Source organism: Salvelinus alpinus, chromosome 37 (assembly GCF_045679555.1).
Source record: "Salvelinus alpinus chromosome 37, SLU_Salpinus.1, whole genome shotgun sequence".
NCBI classification, from domain to species: domain Eukaryota; kingdom Metazoa; phylum Chordata; class Actinopteri; order Salmoniformes; family Salmonidae; genus Salvelinus; species Salvelinus alpinus.
In genome coordinates, this window is record NC_092122.1 from 3,918,122 (window position 1) to 3,927,660 (window position 9,539).

Here is a 9,539-nt window from a genome sequence, read left to right on the forward strand (position 1 = left end):
GGGTGCCGGTAGGGTTAGGGTTGCAGTAGGCCTAGAACATTTGAGGTGCTGGTACTCGGCTCCGATGAGCTCCTGCCCAAGTCATGAACTGAAAAGGCAGCAATGAAAACGTAATGATTTAGTGCTAGCTATATCAATAAATGATTTAAAGTAGCAGAAGTGTGTGCTAGTGTATATATACTAACCTCCTAGCTTGTTAAGAGTTAGCAAGCACCTAGTTTAATCGACACTGGATCCGGATGTGCAGCGCGGGAAAACATGTCCCCAGGTCTTTGTTTGGCGCCCTTATCGTTCTGTTTAAAGCATTTCCCAAACTAATGGCCGTGACCTCATGTGGGGTTGCCTAATTTGAAAATGGGGTCGGAGAGAGTTCACGCTTGGGTCATAAAACCAGGGTTACTTCAGTAACCTCCGGTAGCCGCTAGATGCTGTTGTAATAAAGAGTGGTTTCTGTTTCCTTTCTTGGGATGGCTGAGGTCTCAGAGCATTTCCTATTATTCTGTAAGTAAATCAGAGACACTCCATTTAGTATATGTTACGTTTCGTATGTTATGTTATCATTTGTGGATGTCCATCACCCATTTCTTACCATATATTACGAATTACAATTCGTATTATATGTCACAAATTGCAAAAGATGTAGAATATGTTACGAATTTGCAGGACATATATCTTACAAATTGTAGATAGATGGCTAACAATAAATAGCTGGCTAACGTTAGCTAAGCTAGGGGTTAGGGTTAAGTTTAGGAGTTGGGTTAGAGGAAGGATTAGCTAAAATGGTTAAGGTTAGGGGAAGGGTTAGCTAACATGCTAAGTAGCTAAAAAAGTAGTAAGTAGTTCATTCCCCAATCAGTAGGTAAAATGCTAAAGTTTTCTATGAGATTCGAATTTGCGAACCTTTTCGGTTGCTTGACGTTCACTTATCGGTTGTTAGACGTTGGTGATATACGCCCACCCATCCACCCCGACAAGTAACCATCTGTCTTATGTAACCATACCAAATGTAACACACATTAATTTCAGTCTCCCGGATTTCGTTTAATTATGTTACATCTAGTATATGAGACCAGGCTGCAACATGTGGCTCCATCTTTTGAATAGTTTAACCTACAAAATACTATGCCCCATCACTGAAATTTAAGACCCTCAGGAACACATATATTATGTACATACTGTTTCCCTCTACTATAAACACAAGCCGTTAGAAACGAGCAGACAAGACCAGGCACAAAATTAGACTGAGGAAGACAGAACATCATCAATGATGATGTTCTTTTCTACTCAGAAGACCATAGGACATTATTGCCTGATGATCATCTGAACTTCCCAATACATTTCTGATGCATTTCAATCACTTCAAGCCATACTGTCTTCAGAATGAAATGCTGTCAAAAAATGCTGTAACTGATTGGTAATCGACTGTCATAACCCAAATTACAAAAGTTAACATTTGCCGTTGATTACATAACTTTTTTTGCATGTCAATATGTTGTGGCAGGCACAGGAACATTCCGAGTCGGATGTATGAAGCTGAAGGTACGATCAGTGTTGCCAACGAATTTTCAGGGTAAGTTGCTAAAGGCAGGTTGATTTGTTGCTAAATGACGTTGTGATGTGATTGCGTGATAACGTAAAACTGCGTAATTTCGTAGAATACACAATAACTATACTCAAATTGACTGGCCATCTCCTCAAAATAAAATATTTGACATTTGTTCAGGTACAGACTCCCACTCTTTTCTGTACTTCTGGCTGTACAATTTTGATTGAAACGTGTTGATTGAAGTTGTAAGTTCTGTTCAAGATCAAACATTTGTTACCAACTATATTCATTGGGTTTGGCTCGTCGAACCCATGCTACTGCTGCGGCAGTCAGCCAACAATGATTTGTAATTTGCTGGAATTGCTGCTGGCCTGCTGCTGCCTGTGCACGAGCTGAGCGCCTGCTGCTGACGTCACTCACACTGCACTTTTGCAGCCAGGCACGTGTGTTGTGATTGAGTGTGTGGTGTAGAGCCACCTAGGAGAGAAGAAGTCCTCAGCGACTTAGGTCCGAAACGACTTAGGGTATCTGCAGTACCAGAGTAAACTAGCTAATATTCTAAACCTGATTCAGCTTATAATTGTAAATGGGTTTCTGTCCAATCGAAAGACACCTCTATAGATAAAGTTTCCGGAAAGAAGAAACACATACAGGAACCCATTCTAGAAGTATATAGAGTGAGGACACATAGAGATGTAGAAAGAGCGGTGGAAGGAATGATACAACTGAATACAGGCATGGAAGAATTTAGGAGAGATTTAGAAAGTTTAGTGGCAAGCTTTAAGTTGAATAAGAAAAAGTTGAGAGGAGCAGAATACTTGATGGCTACTCTAGGTGAGATAGCAGAGAGAAACAATGACAAAAAGGGATGGAAACCTTCCAGCAAGGGAGGAAAGGGGACAGATAGAAATAATGATAAATGTTATAATTGTAGCCAGAGCGTGCACTTTGCCAGGGATTGTGAGGCACCGTGTAAATATTGTAACAAAACAGGACATAATAACCGAGAGTGTCTAACCAAGAAGGATAGTAAAGGTTTGAATTGCGATGAGACAGGACATGTCGCCCGGGAGTGTAAGGCTCCCTGTAAACATTGTGACCGAGTAAAACAAAAGGTCAAGAGAGGAAAGGAAGAGAGAGAGAGTAAGGAGAATCATCGTTGGAGAAACGCTTGGACCTTAAAATTAGGGCAAGTTTCTGGGAATTGTCTCGGTACAACGTGACTGATTTTACAACTAATTAGACAATTATAAATAGGGTTATTCGCGAGGAGTTTTCATCATTTCAATAGTGTTGGTGGTGCAGCGTTAGAACTCTTGCCTACAACGCGGGAGACTTGGGTTCGCATCTCAGACTATGCACCAATAGACTAAAATTCATTGTAAATCAATTGTAAATCAAATATTGATATGTTTTGCCTGGAAAAGATACGGTCGCTAGTGTTTGAATAGGATATAAATTGAACGTTTGAATAGCTTGTTTAGGTTAAATTGAAAGACTCATCCATTCTAAATAATAGCGAGTCGATTTCGATGGAATAAGTTGTCTTGCCTAAATGGTCCGCTGGAATAACGTATTGGGAATGGAATTGTATTTAATTGACTGAATCATAGAAGAGACAGTTGCCTAAATCCAATTAATTCTAAATTATAACGGAGAGATAATTACGATAGAGTTGTGTCCATTGTGGGAATTGAAAATATGTTTTGTTTGCTATTCAGGCTTTTGTTTGAGCTGAAGCTGTAATACAGGTTGTGCAACATATAGCGTGACTAGCTGAGAGGCTGTGGTTAAGCTTGGGCGTAAACGGTATTTAGACCATTGACACATGCATAGAAGATGTTTTGCAAACTGTTACGGATACAAGTATTCTGTGTGTATCCTGTGTGTTTCTTTTCTCTCCTTCTCCCCTACTCACAGGTGACAATCATCATTCCCCAATCAGTCATCAATCAGTCGATAATCAGAAGACACCTGCTCCTTTTCTCCTACCCAATCATAAACCCTGTCAGTTGTTTTCTCTGGAGCTCGATCTCTTTGTGTAGCCATCTCTCTGTAAATGCCATATGTCTGTAGATATCTTGTGTGGTTTAGCATCTACATGTCACTTTGTCCCCACCTGTGAGTATTGTGTTTGTTATGGTGTTTGAGTGTTTGTTTGATAGTGGGAAAAGGGGGTAACCAGACAGATGCCCATGGGCATACACTACCCGTAGGTAAACTTTGTTAAATACACTAGTTAGAACTGGGCGGACCACCCACTGTATTTTTGGTTAGTTAGTTAGCTGTTGTTGAAATAGGCTAGTCTAGCTTAGGGGTGTTTTGGGATTCTTATTCTTTCTTTCCTTGGGTCCAGCTCAGCCCCTTTTCCTGCCCCCCCCCCCCCCCCCCTCATTACCGTGTGTTTGTTAATAAACCCTGAGTTTGACGGTAAATTTAAGTTGTCGTGGTTATTTCGTTCTCACCGTTACTTTGTCACTATTACACTTTGCATGAGTTATGTTACGGGTCCCATTACCATACCCCCCTAGACTGTCGGGCCAAAGGGATTCATAACACAAACAGTTTAGGTTGGAACACAAAAACAGGAACTGAGCCTGTGGCCGCAGTCTCTAGGATGCGGTCACAATAGATAATCTGCACAGCAACAACTACGCCTGCCAACTGAAGCGCCTGGGGGCTGGGACCAGCCTGTGCGCCAACGATGAGCAAGTTTAAACCACACTCAGCCTCTACTCTGATGGGCCAGCTCAGGAGCTGGAACTATTTCTGTCAGAGTATTTAAGAAGAACCTTGTTAGGAACAGACCAGTTCTCTGCTTGCCCTGCGTGGTGTTGCATTGAGCCCGTGTACACGAAGATTGCATTTATTATACTTAATAAAAAGCTTGTTACTGAAAACAGTGACTTAGTCTTACATTTTGTCCTTTTTCACCAGATTTGATTCACGCGACTTAACACCATCGAAATGTTTTTATTCTTATGGATTGACTGACATACGTTATAAACTTAGCGAAGTACCTGGTACTTTTACATTTTGGAGTAGAGAGTTGGAACGTTTGGTTTTACTCTTACGATAGAACTAAAGCAGAAATCAGTTTGAGTAGGGGGTATATTTTTTCCTAGAGGCAGGAATAAGAGAGTTGGTGTCACGCCCTGGCCTTAGTATTTTTTGTTTTCTTTATTATTTTAGTTAGGTCAGGGTGTGACATGGGGAATGTTTGTGTTTTTGTCTCGTCTTGGGTGGTTATATGGTAAAGGGGGTGTTAAGTTTAGTGTATGGGGTTGTGGTTAGTGAATGTGTCTAGGTATGTCTATGGTTGCCTGAGTGGTTCTCAATCAGAGACAGCTGTCTTTCATTTGTCTCTGATTGGGAGCCATATTTAAGGCAGCCATAGGCATTATGCGTTTGTGGGTAATTGTCTATGTCATTGTGTAGTGGTCAGTGTCAGCACCATTTGTTTATATAGCTTCACGGTCGTCAGTTTGTTTTGTTTCATTCGTTGTTCGTCTCTCTAATAAAAGAAAATGTGGGCCTCCCGGGTGGCGCAGCGGTCTAGAGCACTGCATCGCAGTGCTAGCTACGCCACCAGAGTCTCTGGGTTCGCGCCCAGGCTCTGTCGCAGCCGGCCGCGACCGGGAGGTCCGTGAGGCGACGCACAATTGGCTTAGCGTCGTCCGGGTTAGGGAGGGTTTGGCCAGTAGGGATATCCTTGTCTCATCGCGCTCCAGCGACTCCTGTGGCGGGCCGGGCGCAGTGCGCGCTAACCGAGGGGGGCGGGTGCACGGTGTTTCCTCCGACACATTGGTGCGGCTGGCTTCCGGGTTGGATGCGCGCTGTGTTAAGAAGCAGTACGGCTAGGTTGGGTTGTGCTTCGGAGGACGCATGGCTTTCGACCTTCGTCTCTCCCGAGCCCGTACGGGAGTTGTAGCGATGAGACAAGATAGTAATTACTAGCGATTGGATACCACGAAAATTGGGGAGAAAAGGGGATAAAAAAAAAAGAGAATGTATTTTTCACACGCTGCGTTTTGGTCCTCTCTTCCAAGTCAAGACGATCGTGACAGAATTACCCACCAAACCAGGACCAAGCAGCGTGAAAGGAGGGAACAGCGCTTTGTGGAGGAATGGACCCGGGAAAAGGATGAGTGGAGAACAACCTGGGAAGAGATAGACAGGTGGGCGTGCGATCCAGAGAAAGTGCCGGAGCCTGCCTGGGATTCGCTGGAGCAGTGCGAGGAGGATTACAGGATTATGGAGTTGGAGAAAGGAGCACGAAGGCGCGGTAGGAAGCCCTCTAGGAAACGCCCAACATTTCTTGGGGAGGGGCTCATGGGGAGTGTGGCGAGTTCAGATAGGAGATCTGCGTCAACTTCCCGTGCTACCCATGAGGACCCTAAGAAAGAACCTGAGCCAGTCGGGCTGATATTGGAGGTGAGCAATGGGAATGATACAGAGACTGTTAAGGATTTATTGGGGAGTTTGGAGGAGAGTGAAATGAGGGAGCTGCTGTGTTGGTGCGTGAGGCACAAAATCAACCCGACAGAGCGTGTGCGGGAAGTGATGTTACCTGAGTCAGCTCTCCATGCTCGTCCTGAGGTGCGTGCTAACCGTCTGGGAATTACAGTCCCACGAACCAGGCCTCCTGTACGCCTCCCTAGTCCTGCACCTCCTGTAGTAGTCCCACGTACTAACTCTACTGTGGCAGCCACTCGTACCAGTCATCCAGTTCCGGCACCACGCACCAGGCCTATAGTGCGCCTCGAGAATTCAGTGTGCCCTGTTCCTGCTCCCCGCACTAGCCTTGAGGTGCGTGTCTCCAGTCCGGTACCACCAGTTCCGGCACCACGCACCAGGCCTACTGTGCGCCTCAGCAGGTCAGAGTCGGCCGTCTGCCCAACGCCACCTGCACTGCTCGTCTGCCCAGCGCCGTCTGAGCTGCCTGCCTGCCCAGCGCCGTCTGAGCCATCCGTCTGCCCAGCGCCATCTGAGCCATCCGTCTGCCCAGCGCCATCTGAGCCATCCGTCTGCCCAGCGCCATCTGAGCCATCCGTCTGCCCAGCGCCATCTGTGCCATCCGTCTGCCCAGCGCCATCTGAGCCATCCGTCTGCCCAGCGCCATCTGAGCCATCCGTCTGCCCAGCGCCATCTGAGCCATCCGTCTGCCCAGCGCCATCTGAGCCATCCGTCTGCCCAGCGCCATCTGAGCCATCCGTCTGCCCAGCGCCATCTGAGCCATCCGTCTGCCCAGCGCCATCTGAGCCGTCCGTCTGTCCCGAGCCATTAGAGCCGCCCGTCTGTCCCGAGCCGTCAGAGCCATTCGTCAGTCAGGAGCCGCTAGAGCCTACCGCCAGCCAGGATCTGCCAGAGCCGCCAGCCAGCCAGGATCTGCCAGAGCCGCCAGTCAGCCAGGATCTACCAGAGACACCAAAGCTGGTATTGACAATGGTGGAGTGGGGGTCACGTCCCGCAACCGAGCCGCCGCCATAGGAAGGCCCACCCCGGACCCTCCCCTTCTGTGTTAGGTTTTGCGGCCGGAGTACGCACCTTTGGGGGGGGGGGGGGTACTGTCACGCCCTGGCCTTAGTATTCTTTGTTTTCTTTATTATTTTAGTTAGGTCAGGGTGTGACATGGGGAATGTTTGTGTTTTTGTCTCGTCTTGGGTGGTTATATGGTAAAGGGGGTGTTAGGTTTAGTGTATGGGGTTGTGGTTAGTGAATGTGTCTAGGTATGTCTATGGTTGCCTGAGTGGTTCTCAATCAGAGACAGCTGTCTTTCATTTGTCTCTGATTGGGAGCCATATTTAAGGCAGCCATAGGCATTATGCGTTTGTGGGTAATTGTCTATGTCATTGTGTAGTGGTCAGTGTCAGCACCATTTGTTTATATAGCTTCACGGTCGTCAGTTTGTTGTTTTGTTTCGTTCGTTGTTCGTCTCTCTAATAAAAGAGAATGTATTTTTCACACGCTGCGTTTTGGTCCTCTCTTCCAAGTCAAGACGATCGTGACAGTTGGTTGCAGTGTTGCCAACTAATTTTCAGGGTAAGTGCTGGAGGCAGGTTGAGTTGTTCCTAAATGACGTTGTGATATCATTGCGTGATAACGTAAAACTGTGTCATTACGTAGAATACACAATAACATTACTCAAATTGATTTGACAGTTGTTCAGGGACAGACTCCCACTCTTTTCTGTACTTCTGGCAGTACAATTTTGATTGGGAGATGTTGATTGATGTCGTAAGTTCTATTCAAGATCAAACATTCGTGACCAACGAGATTAATTGGGTTTGTCTTGTCGAACCCGTAGAACTGCTGCTGCAGTCAGCCAATAATGATTTGCAATTCGCTGAAATTGCTGCTGCCTGGGCACGGGCTGAGTGCCTGCTGCTGACGTCACTCACAATGCACTTTTACAGCCAGGCTATGATGTTGTGACTGAGGGTGTGACAGAGAAAATGTTTGTGTCATTTAGAGGGAAAATGCGTGCATTATAGCTTTGAGACACTTTTCAAAAGTTGCAAAATTTGTCAGGGTAGTCTGAAAAGATGTTAAATCTAGCAACAAAGTTGCTAGGTGGGCATCACTGGTTGGTGGCGCTCACTGGAATATATTTGGCTGTAAGAGATTCAGGTCTGAATAGTTGAATCGTAAAAATTTCGTGATAGTTTCTGGTGATTGATTCTTGGTTTGATTGTTTAGGTAACACCAGTGAATTGGAACAGAAAGTTAATGTATTCAAACATTATAATCTGTTTCCATTATGTGGAACCTTGTCAGGTCAGTAAAGTGGATTGTAGGTTGAGTTCATTTTATTTTAAAGGGGTACACATACATATGGAATATTAGAAGTTTTAATTAATTTGTCTAATAGAGTAAGAAACACTTCTTTGAAGGGGTAGAATGACTTATGACCTCTATCATAGCTCTCATTTGTGGTCTGATCAGCCTCATGGGAAAGCTATTTGTGTCACGATCGTCGTAACTTTGAGGAAGAGTGGACCAAGGCGCAGCGTGAGAGAAATACATCTTTAATGAAGACAAACAAAACACTTACAAACGAACAAAAACAACGATCGTGAAGCTAAACAAACTACGTGCACACATGCGACATAGACAATTACCCACAATAGCCTAATGCCCATGGCTGCCTTAAATATGGCTCCCAATCAGAGACAATGATAGACAGCTGTCTCTGATTGAGAACCATTCAGGCAACCATAGACATACCTAGACACCTACACTAAACACAACCCCATAAACTCTACAAAACCCCCTATACAATACAACCACCCAAGATGAGACAAATACACACAAACATCCCCCCTGTCACACCCTGACCTAACCAAAATAATACAGAAAACAAAAATAACTAAGGCCAGGGCGTGACAATTTGGATGGAGAATTTAAGGTCATTTGCAATACTGATTTCAAGGTAACTCGTGAAATGGATAAGGAAAGTTATGTGTTAAAAATGGGGGAGGATATGGTCCTTTGAGGGTTGGACAGGACATATTTTAAGCAAATAGGGCAGGAAAATAGATTGAGATGGAAAAATAGTGATTTCATAAGCAAAAAAAATATGTATTATGAAAATAAATATGTTGCCATTCTTAGGGATGGTAAATTACTGTAGATAATGGATCCCACACTATGCAACATATATTAAATTATTGATGAGACTGATTTAAGATTAGCCCACGTTATTGTTAGATAAAATTCAGTGGACTCCCAAAGGAGAGATTTCATTAGTACAGAAAACATATGCTATATTTAGCATTCGTTTTGGCTTTATTTAATCATTAGAATTGTTTTATTTAAATAAGTAGAAAGTTGACAGGGATATATGGCATCTGTGTTGATCCAGAATAATTGAGGGTACTTGGAATGATTAACTATTGTCGAGCATGGGTACCATACTTTGCCTTGCATACAGAACAACTTAGTGAGTTGATTTATGGTAAAGCTATGGCAGCAAAATATAAGATCGAGTGGA